The sequence below is a fragment of the Trachypithecus francoisi genome, unplaced genomic scaffold, assembly GCF_009764315.1.
Source record: "Trachypithecus francoisi isolate TF-2019V2 unplaced genomic scaffold, Tfra_2.0 Lachesis_group1, whole genome shotgun sequence".
Taxonomy (NCBI): Eukaryota; Metazoa; Chordata; class Mammalia; order Primates; family Cercopithecidae; genus Trachypithecus; species Trachypithecus francoisi.
The window spans coordinates 58826755-58841585 of NW_022681454.1; positions in this window are offsets into that span (position 1 = coordinate 58826755).

Consider the following 14831-nt stretch of genomic DNA (forward strand, 5'->3'; position numbering starts at 1 on the left):
TATTCACAGGCTCTGTGGATTAAGATATGGATATTTTTGCAAGGTCATTCTATCCACAACAGTTTTGGAGCAGAGTTAAAATGGTAAGAAGAATGAGGAAGAGGAAATACAGCTGCTCCTGCTATGACTGTGTGTGCATGTTTTGTGTGCATATAAGTGTAGGCACACGTGCATGTGTACAGGTTGTCATTATGAATAGGTAGCTATTCAATTATATAAACGTAAACTTTAAAAACAGATTATAAGCATTGTGTTGATGCTGAAAAGAGGATAGTTTTTTCTCCCTAATTCTTTCTTCTTTAAATTCACAGGACTCCAATACACAATGTATGCATTAATACATATTAAATTACATGTCATTTTGGCTGAGTCTAAGTGCAGAGACAATAATTATAGCTGCTTCTAGAAGCAATAGTTCTAAGTTGAGGCTATTAGATTGGGTCTTTTCTCTGAGTTGAATTTTCTGTGGAGGAAAAGGTTCAATGAATTTAATTGGTTGTTTAGTGAAGTGAAGAATATTAAACTGCTAACTCCGTGGAGACATCACCTTTCTTTACAGCTTGGGAAAGAGTCTTGAATTTAGAATAAAACGTTATTATACTAGACCACAACTGATTCAAAATCTAAGATGATTCCAATGTGTGCTAAGTGAAAGTATACCCACGTAGTATCAATTCTAATTAGATTTTGTTAAGCAACTGAATATTGTTAATAAGGGTTTAAAAAAAGTTATTGACTTGTGAAAGGAAATCGCCTTATCTTTTACTCAAGCAAGTAGCTTAAAATACAGTTGGCACAAACAAATATTGGTCATTCCTCTAGTTTCTGTATATAAAATTAATTAAAGTACATGGATGTAAAATGCATTTAGCAATAATAGTGCTCTTAATTTTTAAGTTTCACTTTACAGGTTTCCAAACCTTTAACCTGGCTGTTGCTGTTTGGTTTCACTAGCTGAAATTACTAAGACTTGCCTGCGTATGAATCCAATAAGGAAAATGTTTTCAATACTAATTGTATTCGTGGATAAAATCCCAGGAATTATTTTATACACTTGCTAAAGTTTTGTTGAGACACTGCTGTTTGTGAGACTGGGAATCATGTTTAAATCAGATCTTTTACTAGCACTTTTTATTATGCTATCATCTATGAAAGAATTCTAAGTCCTTATGACAACTTTAATATAAAAAGCCTAGCATTTTGATTTTCTTAAATGCTTTCTTCTGTTGATTAAAAAATTAGTAATCTTAGAAAACATTTTGCACAGGCAGAACTGTCTCTAGGGAATTCAAAACAGTGGTGATTACCTAAATCCTTGCAGTTTTTGTAATAGACTTCTGCCTTCTACTATAAGCAATATAAAAGTTGGTTTTGCAGCCATTAATATCAAAAAGCAAAAATTATTACCTTCAATATCTTGAGCAATCAGATAAAATAATCTTTCCTGTTTCAGAGTTTCCCAACCAGTGTGCTACAAATGAGTAACAGACATGCTTAGATTCATTGATCCCTTCACACCTGGCATTTGTAATGTGTTTTATGTGTGTGTCATTATCTCTAGTTTTAAAGCATACAGGTTTCTCCTCACCTGCTGCACTTCCAAAGGAGCTGGTTTCAGCATTTTTCTTGTTTCCCTTTTGTTTGTGATATTGAGGCTTGGGATTCTAAGGAACTGGAATCCAGAAAATAAAAATGATTCATAGATCTCAACCCTTCATCTTTCTGGTCCAACAAAGGAAGAAAATCCAAATGCCATTGACAGCATGTTGTCTCTAGCACCATAGAAGAGAATCTTTTTCTTTTTTTAAACCACTTTATTGAGGTTCAATTGACATACAAAAACTGTACATACTTAATCTATATAACTTGATGAACTTAAATGTAAATATACTTATAAACCACCACCATAATCAATGCCATAAACATACCATATCCAGAAGTTTTCTTATGTCCCCTTTATTAATTACAATTATTGTTATTCATGATAAGAACACAACATAAAATGTACCACCTTAGTAAATTTCAAGTGTACAATAAACTATAATTACTACTATGCCATATAATAGACTAAGACTTACTCATCTTGCTTGACTGAAACTTTGTACCAGTTGACAATACCTCCCAATTTCCCCCTCCCGGCAACCCCTGGCAACCACCTTCTACTCTCTGCTTCTATTAGTTTAACTGTGTTAGATTCCTCTTAAGTGAAATCATGTAGTATTTGTTTTTCTGTGTGTCTGGTTTATTTCACTTGACATAATGTCCTTCAGATTAATCCCTGTTGTCACAAATTGCAAGAGTTTCTTCTTTTTTAATGATGAGTAATATTCCCCTCTGTAAGTGTGAGGGAGTGTGTGTGTGTGTGTGTGTGTGTGTGTAAAACCTTGTCATTATCCATGCATCCATAAATAGACATTCTGGTTGCTTCCATGTCTTGGCTATTGTGAATAATGCTGCAATGAACATATGTGTGTAGATATATCTTTGACATATTGTTTCATTTCCTTTGGATATATGTCCAGAAGAGGGATTGATGGATCATATGGTAGTCCTACTTTTAATATTTGAGGAACTTCCATACTATTTTCCATAGTGACTATACAAATTCACATTCCCACCAACAATGTACAAGGATTCCTTTTTCTGTACATTTTCCACCACACTAGGTATAAGGGGATATCTCATTGTGGTTTGGATTTACATTTCCCTGATGATTAATGATGTTAAGCACTGTTCCGTTTACCTTTTGGCCATTTGTATGTTTTCTTTGGAGTGATGTCCAGTCAGTTCCTTCACCTATTTTTAAATCAGATTTTTTCTTTCCTATCGAGTTATAGTAGTTCCTTATATATTTGGATATTAGCATTTTATGAGATGCACAGTTTACAAATATTTTCTCCTATTCTATATGTTGCTACTTAATTTTGTTGTTTTCCTTTGCTGTACTGAAGTCTTTTAGCTTGATATAATTCCATTCATCTATGTTTTGCTTTTGCTGCCTTATTTTTAGTGTCATATCAAATAAGCCATTTCCAAAGGAAAGGTCAAGATTTTTTTTTCCCCTATGCTATCTTAAAGTTTCATGAATACAAGTATTATGCTTAAGTCTTTAATCCATTTTGAGTTTATTTCTTTTCAGAAAGTTTGTTGTGAGTGTATAAAAACACAACAGAGTTTTGAATGCTGATTTTGTATCCTGTAACTTTAATGAATTAGTATGTTAGTTCAGATAGGTTGTGTGTGTGTGTGTGTGTGTGTGTAGTCTGTAGGGTTTTCCATACATAAGATGATGTCATCTGTAAACAGAGGTAATTTTATTTCTTCCTTTCTAGTTTGGATGCCTTTTTAAAAAAATTTTTTCTGCCTAATTTCTCTGGTTAGGGCTTCTAGTACTATTTTGAATAGAAATAGTAAAAGTGAACATTCTTAACTTTTCCCTGATCTTACAGGAAAAGCTTTGAGTTTTTCATAATTTAGCATAATGTTAGCTGTGGGCTTTTCCTATTTGGCCTTTATTATATTGAGGTACATTTCTTCTATACCTAATTTATTGAGACTTCTTACTATAAAAGGGTGTTGAATTTAGTCAAATGCTCTTTCTGCATCCATTGAGATTTTCATATGATTTTTATCCTTCTTTCTGTTAAGTAATGTATCACATCATTTAATTTGTATATGTTGAACCATTTTTCATTTAAGAAGGTCTGGTATTAGTATTTTTAAATGTTTGGCAGAATTTATCTGTAAGGCTACCTGGTCTTGGACTTTTTTGGCAAGTTTTGATTACTAATTCAATATCCTCATTAATTATTGGTTTGTTCAAGATTTCTATTCATTCTTGATTCAGTCTCGGTAGTTTGCATTTGTCTAAGGAGATATCAATTTCCTCTAGGTTGTCCAATTTGCTAGAATGTAATTGTTTATAATAGGCCTTTATGGGTTTTCTTAATTTCATAAACATCAGTTGTAATGTCAACTCTTTCATTTCTGATTGGATTTGTTTAGCTCTCCTCTCTTTTTTCTTAGTCTATCTATGAATTGCCAATTTTACTAATCTTTGCAACAAAATTATTCTCTTTTTTATCTTTCTAGTGTTTTGCTATTTTCTAGTCCATTTATTTCTACTCTCATCCTTATTATTTCATTTTGCATGCTACTTTGGGCTTAGTTCATTCTTCTTTTTCTAGTTACTTGAGGCAAAAAGTTATTAAGGTTTTCTCTTTTTTGTTTTCTTTATTTCTTCTAAAAAGATGGACACATGTGCAGGACACACAGGTTTGTTACATAGGTATATGTGTGCCATGGTGTTTGGTTGCACTTATTGACCCATCTTCTAGGTTCGCTCCTCTCACCACCCACCCCTCAGCAGTCCCTAGTGTGTGTTGTTCCCCTCTCTGTGTCCATGTGTTCCCAATGTTCAACTCTGATTTCTGAGTGAGAACATGCAGTGTTTGGTTCCTGTGCTAGTTTTCTGAGGATGATGGCTTCCAGCTTCATCCATGTCCCTGCAAAGGACATGATCTCATTCATTTTTATGGCTGCATAGTATTCCATGCTGTATATGTACCACATTTTCTTTATCCAGTCTATCATTGATGGGCATTTGGGTTGGTTCCATGACTTTGCTATTGTAAATAGTGCTGCAGTAAACATATATGTTCATGTGTCTTTATAATAAAATAATTTATATTCATTTGTGTATGTACCCAGTAATGGGATTGCTGGGTCAAATGGTATTTCTGATTCTAGATCCTTGGGGGAATCACCATACTATCTTCCACAATGGCTGAACTAATTTACATTCCCACCAACAGTATAAAAGCATTCCTATTTCTTCACAGCCTCACCAGCATCTTTTATTTCCTGACTTTATAATAATTGCCATTCTGACTTGCATGAGATGGTATCTCATTGTGGTTTTTAGCTGCATTTCTACGATGATCAGTGACGTTGAGCTTGTTTTCATTTTTGTTGGTCATGTAAATGTCTTCTTTTGAGAAGTGTCTGTTCATGTCCTTTGCCCACTTTTTGATGGGGTTTTTTTTTTTTCTGTTTTTCCTTGTAAATTTGTTTAAGTTCCTTGTAAATTCTGGATATCAGACCTTTGTCAGATGGGTAGATTGCAAAAATTTTCTCCCATTCTGTAGGTTGCCTGTTTACTCTGATGATAGTTTCTTTTGCTGTACAGAAAGTCTTTAGTTTAACTAGATCCCATTTATCAATTTTGGCTTTTGTTGCAATTACTTTTGGTGTTTTTGCCATGAGGCCTTTTCCTATGCCTATTACCTGAATGGTATTGCCTACATTTTCTTCTAGGGTTTTTATGGTTTTGGATTTTACATTTAAGTCCTTAATCCATCTTGATTTAATTTTTGTATAAGGTGTAAAGAAGGGGTCCAGTTTCAGTTTTCTGCACATGGCTAGCCACTTTTCCTAGCACCATTTACTGAATAGGAGATCATTTCCCCATTGCTTGTTTTTGCCAGATTTCTCAAAGATTAGATGGTTGTAGATGTGTGATGTTATTTCTGAGTTCAATGTTCTGTTCCATTGGTCTATATGTCTGTTTAGGTACCAGTACCATGCTGTTTTGGTTATGGTGGCCTTGTAGTATAGTTTGAAGTGATGTAGCGTGATGCCTCCGGCTTTGTTCTTTTTCTTAGGATTTTCTTGGCTATATGGGGTCTTCTTTGATTCCATATGAAATTTAAAATAGTTTTTATAATTCTGTGAAGAATGTCAGTGGTAGTTTGATGGGAATACTATGGAATCTATAAATTACTTTGGGCAGTATGGCCATTTTCACAATATTGATTCTTCTCTCCATGAGGATGGGAACCATTTGAATCCTCTCATTTTCTTGAGCAGTTGTTTGTAATTCTTGAAGAGGTCCTTCACTTCCCTTCTTAGCTGTATTCCTGGGCATTTTATTCTCTTTATAACAATTGTGAATGGGAGTTCATTTATGATTTGACTCTCTGCTTGCCTATTGTTGGTGTGAAGGAGTGCTTGTGATTTTTGCACATTGATTTTGTATCCTGAGACTTTGCTGAAGTCGCTTACCAGTTCAAGTAGTTCTTGGGCTGATATGATGGGCTTTTCTAAATAAAAAATCATGTCATCTGCAAACAGAGACAAGTTGACTTCCTCTCTCCCTATATGAATATACTTTACTTCTTTCTCTTGCCTGATTGCCCTGGCCAGAACTTCCAGTACTATGTTGAATAGTAATGGTTACAGAGGGTATCCTTGTCTTGTGCCCGTTTTCAAAGGAAATGCTTCCAGCTTTTGCCCATTCAAAATGATATGGACTATGGGTTTGTCATAAATGGTTCTTATTATTTTGAAGTATGTTCCATCAATATGTTAAATTTTATCAAAATTTCTGCGTCTGTTGAGATAATCATGTGGTTTTTGTCTGTTTATGTGATGGATTGCATTTATTGATTTGCATGTGTTGAACCAGCCTTGTATCCCAGGGATGAAGGCAACTTGATCGTGGTGGACAAGTTTTTTGATGTGCTGCTGGATTCTGTTTGGCAGTATTTTATTGAGGATTTTTGCATAGATGTTCATCAGGGATATTGGCCTGAGGTTTTCTTTTTTGTTGTATCTCTTCCCAGTTTTGGCATCAGGATGATGCTGGCTTCATAAAATGTGTTAGAGGGGAGGAATCCCTCCCTTTCAATTGTTTGGAATAGTTTGAGAAGGAATGGTACCAGGTCCTCTTTGCACCTCTTGTAGAATTCAGCTGTGAATCCATCTGGTCCTGGGCTTTTTCTTTGGTTGGCAGGCTATTAATTACTGTCTCAGTTTCAGAGCTTATTATTGGTCTATTCAGGGATTCAACTTCTTCCTAGTTTAGTGTTGGTAGGGTGCATGCATCCAGGAAATTATCCATTTCTTCGAGATTTTCTAATTTGTTTTCATAGAGGTGTTTGTAGTATTATTTGATGGTAGTTTTTATTTCTGTGGGGTCAGTGATGATATTCCCTTTTTTTTATTGTGTCTATTTGATTATTCTCTCTCTTCTTCATTATTAATCTAGCCAGTGGTCTATTTTGTTAATTTTTTCAAAAACCAGCTTCTGGATTTGTTGATTTTTTGGAGGGATTTTTTTGTGTGTCTCTATCTCCTTCAGTTCTTCTCTGATCTTGGTTATTTCTTGTCTTCTGCTACATTTTGGATTAGTTTGCTCTTGCATTTCTATCTCTTTTAATTGTGATGTTAGGGTGTCAATTTGAGCTCTTTATAGCTTTCTGATGTAGGCATTTAGTGCTATAAATTTCCCTCTTAACACTGCTTTAGCTATGTCCCAGAGATTCTGGTACATTTTCTTTTTGTTCTCATTGGTGTCAAAGAACTTCTTGATTTCTGCCTTAATTTCATCATTTACCCAGGAGTCATTCAGGAGCAGGTTGTTCAATTTCCATGAAATCGTGTGATTTTGAGTGAGTTTCTTAATCCTGAGTACTAATATGATTTTACTGTGGTCTGAGAGACTGTCTATTATGATTTCAGTTCTTTTGCATTTGTTGAGGAGTGGTTTACTTCCAATTATGTGGTTGATTTTAGAATAAGTGACATGTGGCACTGAGAATAATGTATATTCAGTTGATTTAGGGTAGAGAGTTCTGTAGACGTCTACTAGGTCCACTTGATCAAGAGCTGAGTTCGAATCCTGAATATCCTTGTTAATTTTCTGTCTCATCGATCTAATATTGACAGTGGGGTGTTAAAGTATCCCACTATTATCGTGTGGGAGTCTAAATCTCTTTGTAGGTCTCTAAGAATTTGTCTTACGAATCTGGGTACTCCTGTATTGGGTGCATATATATTTAGGATAATTAGCTCTTTTTGTTTAATTGTTCCCTTTACCATTATGTAGTACCCTTCTTTGTCTTTTATGATCTTTGTTGGTTTAAAGTATGTTTTGTCAGAGACTGGGATGGCAAACCCTGCTTTTTTTTTTTTTTTTTTTTTTAATTTCCATTTGCTTGGTAAATTTTCCTCCATCTCTTTATTTTGAGCCTGTGTGTGTCTTTGCTTGTAAGTTGGATCTGCTGAATGCAGTACACCAGTGGGTCTTGATTCATCATCCAATTTTCCAGTCTTTCTCTTTTAATTGGGGTATTTAGCCCATTTACAGTAACAGTTAATACTGTTATGTTTGAATTTGCTCCTTTCATCACGATGCCATCTGGTTATTTTGCACACTAGTTGATGCAGTTTCTTCATAGTGTCATTGGTCTCTGTATTTTGGTGTGTTTTTGCAGGGGCTTGTACTGATTTTTCCTTTCCATATTTAGTGCCTCTTTCAGGAGCTCTTGCAGGGCAGGCCTCATGGTAACAAAATCCCTCAGCATTCACTTGTCAGGAAGGGATTTCATTTCTCCTTCACTTATGAAGCTTAGTTTGGCTGAATATAAAATTCTGGGTTGAAAATTACTTTCTTTAAGAATGTTGAATATTGACTCCCTAATCTCTTCTGGCTTGTAGAGTTTCTGCTGAGTGATCTGCTGTTAGTCTCATGGGTTTCCCTTTGTATGTGACCTGGCCTTTCTCTCGGGCTGCCCTTAACAGTTTTTCCTTCATTTCGACCTTGGAGAATCTGATCATTATGTGTCTTGGGGTTGAACTTCTTGTGGAGTATCTTAATGGTGTTTTCTGTATTTCCTGAATTTGCATGTTGGCTTGTCTTCCTAGTTGGGGAACTTCTCCTGGATAATATCCTGAAATGTGTTTTCCAGCTTGTTTCTATTCTCTCCATCTCCTTCTGGTACTTCAATCAATCATAGGTTTGGTCTTTTTATTGAAGTCCCATATTTCTTGGAGGCGTTGTTCATTCCTTTTCATTCTTTTTTCTCTATTCTTGTGTGCATGTTTTATTTCAGCAAGATGATCTTCAAATTATGTTATCCTTTCTTCCTCTTGGTCAATTTGGCCATTGATATTTGTGTATGCTTCACGAAGTTCTCAAGCTGTTTTTCAGCTCCGTCAGGTCGTTCATGTTCCTTTCTAAACTGGTTATTCTAGTTAGCAATTCCTCTAACCTTTTATCAAAGTTCTTAGCTTCTTTTCATCGGGTTAGAACATGCTCCTTAGCTCATCATAGTTTTTTACTACCCATCTTCTGAAGTCTACTTCTGTAAATTCGTCCATCTGATCCTCAGTCCAGTTCTGCACTCTTGATGGAGAGACATTGTGATTATCTGGAGGAGAAGAGGCACTCTGGCCTTTTGGGTTTTCAGCATTTTTTCGTTGATTCTTTCTTATCTTCATGAGTTTGTCTAGTTTCAGTCTTTGAGTCTGCTGACCCTTGGATGGGGTTTTTGTAGAGGTCTTTTTGTTGTTGTTGCTGTTGTTGTCACTTTCTGTTTGTTTTTCTTTCAACGAGGAAAGAGAGAGACCTGCTCATATTGTTTTATACTCAGTACCTGTTTTAAGAAAAAACAAGGAAGTAAAAGCAAAGACACGCAGCCCAGCGCCAGGCCCAAAACCAGGCCTGGGCCTGCCTAATCTCAACCCAGTAGTTAAAAATCAACTCCTAACTTAGAAACCGATGTTATTCATAGATTCCAAACATTGTATAGAAGAACATTGTGAAATTCCCTGCCCTGTTCTGTTTCACTCTGACCACTGGTACATGCAGTCCCTGTCATGTACCCTGTGCTTGCTCAAATCAATCGCGACCCTTTCATGTGAAATCTTTAGCATTGTGAGCCCTTAAAAGGGACAGAAACTGTGCACTCGGGGAGCTTGGATTTTAAGGCAGTAGCTCGCTGATGGTCCCAGCTAAATAAAGCCCTTCTTTCTACGACTCGGTGTCTGAGAGGTTTGTCTGCGGCTTGTCCTGATACATTTCTTGGCTCCCTGACTGGGAAGCGAGGTAACTGATGGACAGCCAAGGCAGCCCCTTAGTCGGCTTAGGCCTGCCCTGTGAAGCATCCCTGTGGGGGACTCCCGCCAGCCTGAATGATGCAATCCAAAGAGGCTCCCAGGTAGGCAATTGCCCCAGTGGAACGCCTTACCAGAGCAGCCGGTAGCAGGCCCTCGTGGAGGATTAACACAGTGGATGAACACGGGGAAGGAATTGGCACTTAGAGTCCGGACATCTGAAACTTGGTAAGACTAGTCTTTGGAACTTGCCCCACTCCATTTGAGTGGAAGCGTGGCCTGATCACCCGTGGTGTACCTGTATTGGCACTTTTGTTCTGGTTTTGACTTGACTTTGACTTGGTAAGACTAGTCTTTGGAACCTGCCCCACTCCATTTGAGTGGAAGTGCGGCCTCACCACCCACAGTGTGCCTGTATCTGCACTTTTGTTCTGGTTTTGACTTGACTTGAATTGCTGGATACTTGATTTTGGTTTTGACTTCACTTAAATTTCTTGGTATTCGGATTTGGAATTTCATGGTATTCTGATTTTGGTTTAGTATAAACGATAAAAGTGTGTGTGTGTACCCTCTTTACCTGTTCTTTGTTTTGTGGTGAGTGTGTGTGGTGTAAGTGTGGTATTTTGTTTTGAAAAAAGCATGGGTCAGGCACAAATAAGCCCACCCCACTAGGAACTATCTTGAAGATTTTCAAGAAAAGAAAGAAAAGGGGAGAGGCAGAAGTTATATAAAAAGAATGTTACATAGTAAATTCTTGTCCTAAAATAAATTAACTGGTTACTTAAAAAAAAGTTTGTAATAAGTCAAAAAGTTGAGACATGTCAAAAAATTGTCTGCGAAAGTCATAAAAGAAAAAAGTTATAAAAAAATTTTTTATGCAAAAAATGTTGTATAATTTAAAAGTAATAAGGCCTCCTGAGTACTATTAAAGAAACAATTTATGTGCAAGATGTATAAAAAAAGTAAAATATACCTTTAGTAAAAAGTTATAAAGAGGCATAAAAATGTGGACTTTTACCTACATTAAAAGGTTAAAAAAATTATTATTTTAAAAGTTTAAGCAAGTTTTAAAACGTTAATTGTAAAGAAAATTCTGTGTGTAAACATATTAGCTAAAGTTAAAAAGGTATCATCCAGTTTTTCTGTGAACTAGACATTAAAGTAAAATGCAACAGGTTTTTCTTAAAGCACCAACCTGCACTTTAACAAAAATTTTAAAAAGTTAAAAAGAATCTATAAAATCTTACCTTATGGTCAAACATAAAAAATTAGATAAATATGTCTACAAGGTTTTATTAAAATTAAGTTTAACATTAATAACACACTAATATAAAGGTAAAATTTAGCTTATCTGGTATAAAAATCATATAAGAAGCATTATTAAATATAAAATGGTGTTTAACTTTCTTTGGTCTAAAAACTAATAAAAATAGGAACTAAGAAAAACATTCATTTTACTGGAAGATCATAGAAGTCAAAGACTTAAAACAAACTTTGACAATTAAGACAACATACCAAGATGCAAATGCCTGGTTGAAATGGATCAAATGTTCCATCTACACGTTAAACAAAAGCAATTGTTATGCTTGTGCACATGGCAGGCCAGAGGCCCTGATTGTCCCCCTTCCACTAAGGTGGTCCTCCAGTCGACCAGGTGTGGACTGCATGGTAGCTCTTTTCCAGGATTCTACAACCTGGAGTAATAAGTCATGCCAAGCTCTCTCTGCTATATCCCGAAGTCCCTGGGGGTCAGCCCCTGAGGGCATCTGGCTTCTGTCTCCCAACACTAAGTTCACTTCGTGTCTCTCATGGCAAGGAGAAGACTTAGCATTCCTTGTAGACCTGAATGGATGCAGAAAGCTTAAAAATTTTCAGGAGCTTATCAATCAGTCAGCTTGTTCATCCCTGAGCGGATGTGTGGTGGTATTGTAGTGGACCTTTACTGGGCACTCTGCCAAATAACTAGAGTGGTACTTGTGCTTTAGTCCATTTGGCTATCCCTTTCATACTGGCATTTCATCAACCAGAAGAAAATAATAATAATAATAAGACATCGTGAAGCGACAGAAGCCCCTTACAGGTCTTTCAACTCTCACATCTATTTTGATGCAATTGGAGCCCTGCGAGAAATACCAGATCAATTTAAAGCTTGAAATCAAATAGTTACAAGATTTAAGTCAATATTTTAGTAGATGATAGTCAACAAAAATGTAGATTAAATAAACTACATCCATTACAACTAACAGCAACAAGTTTTTCATGAGTTAAAAAGAAAAACTCATGTCAGCCCCAGCCCTGAGGCTACCTGACCTGACGAAACTCTTTACACTCTATGTGTCCAAAAAAAAAAATGGCAGTTGGAGTTTTAACCCAGACTGTAAGGCTCTGGCCAAGGCCAGTGGCCTATCTCTCAAAACAACTAGATGGGGTTTCCAAAGACTGGCCCCCATGTCCAAGGGCTCTGGCAGCAATGACCCTGTTAGTACAAGAAGCAGATAAGCTAACTCTCAGGCAAAACCTAAACATTAAGTGTGGTGATTTTAATAAATACCAAAGGACACCATTAGCCCAAGAATGCTAGACTAATTAAGTACCAAAGCTTGCTCTGTGAAAATCCCTGCATAATCATTGAAGTTTGCAACACCCTAAACCCCACCACCTTGCACCTGGTATCAGAGAGCCCAGTTAAACATAACTGTGTAAAAATATTGGACTCAGTTTATACTAGTGAGTCCAACCTCCAAGACCATCCTTAAACATCAGTAGACTGGAAGTAGTACATGGATGGGAACAGCTTTGCCCACCCCTGCAAAGTGACTCTGAAGAAGATGACAAGCCCTGCTCCAGTCACACCCGGAAGCTGACTGGTCCACGCAAGGCCAAAGTGTGAGGAAACTCATTATGAGACTCATTTTCCTTAAAATTTGGACTTGTACAGTAAGGACTTCAACTGACCTTCCTCAGACTGAGGGCTGTTCCCAGTATATACATCAAGTCAGTGAGGTAGGACAAAAGATTGCTACAGTCCTATTATTTTATGGTTATTACAAGTGTACCAGGACTCTAAAAGAAACTTGTTTTTATAATGCTATTCTATCCGAGGTATATAGCCCAGGAAATAACCAATCTGATACATGTTATGACCCATTTTAAGCCTCTATGATCACAGTTTTTAAAATAAAATTAAGGACTGGTCCTTTTCTAGGTGACACAAGTAAAGTCATAGCTAGGACAGAAGAAAGAGGGGTCTTCAAGCATATAACCCTAAAATTTAATGCTTGTGCCACTATCAATAGCAATCAGCATAAAATAAAATGCGGTTCTTTAAATTAAAAAAAAAAGGTTACACGGCAAGAAATAAGTATATCCGCCATGAATTAAGCTCATGTGCAAATGTGTGTAAATACTGGTCTTGTGTCATCTAGACTACTTTAAAAAAGGATAAAAAAGATCCTGTTTAGCTCCAGAAAGGAGAAGACAGCCCCTCCTGTACGAGTGGAAACTGCAACCCCTTAAAATTAATAATTACAAATCCCTTAAACCCAAGGTAAAAAAAAAAAAAGAGAACATGTATCTCTAGGCATCAACAGAAAAAGACTAGGTCCTAAAGTAAATATCTTAGTAAAAGAGGAGGTTTGTAAACTCTCTCCAGAACCAGTATTTCAGACTTTCTATGATAAACTAAATGTGCCAGTACCAGAGACTCCAGGAAAAATCAGAAATTTGTTTTTGTAATTAGCCGAGCATGTAGCCCAGTTTCTAAATGTCAATTCATGTTATGTTTGTAAAAAAACTGTAATAAGAGATCAATGGCCATAGGAAGCCTGAGAATTACTTCCTACAGACCCAGTTCTTTATGAATTCCTGGCCCAAAAGAACAACCCTGACAATTTTTAGGTTCTAAAGCCTCAATTATTGGATAGTATTGCATAGCCAGAGAAGAAAAAGGATTCACTCATCCTGTAGGGCAGCTTAGTTCTCTTGGGCAAAAGCTGTATAACGGTACCGCAAAAACAGTTACATGGTGGAGTTCCAACTACACAGAAAGAAATCCATTCAGTAAATTTCCAAAGTTGCAGACTGTTTAGGCCCACCCAGAATTCCACTGGGACTGGACGGCCCCCACCAGGTTATACTGGATATGTGAACACAGAGCTTATGCTAAGCTGCCTGATCAGTGGACAGGTAGCTGTGTAATTGGCACGATTAAGCCATCTTTCTTCTTACTGCCCATAAAAACAGGTGAACTTCTAGGCCTCCCAGTTTATGCTTCCCGTGAAAGTGAAGCATAGCCATAAATAATTTAAAAAAAGATAAATGGCCCCCTAAAAAAATCATACAATACTATAGACCCACCACTTGGGCACAAGATGGCTCATGGGGCTATCGGACCCCCATCTACATGCTCAACCGAATCATATGGTTACAAGCTGTTTTAGAAATTATTACTAATAAAACCGGTCAAGCCTTGACTATTCTGGCCCGGCAAGAAACTCAGATAAGAAATACTATCTATCAAAATAGATTGGCTCTCAACTACATGCTAGCAGCTGAAAAAAAGGTTTATAAAAAATTTAACCTTACTAATTACTGTCTACACATAGATAATCAAAGGCAAGTAGTTAAAGATATAGTTAAAAATATGACAAAACCAGCACATGTACCTGTACAAGTGTGGCACGTACTTAATCAGGGAGCCATGTTTGAAAATTAGTTCCCAGCACTAAGAAAATGTAAAACTGTTATAATAAAAGTTATACTAGTAAAAAAAAAACCTGCTTACTGCTCCCTCATTTGCTACCTGTACTTCTTCAAATGATAAAAAAAGCTTCATCCCTACCTTAGTTCACCAAAGTGCTTCAGCACAAGTATACTGTATGAATTACTATCAATCTATTACACAAAGACATAAATAGCAAAGATAAGTGAGAACC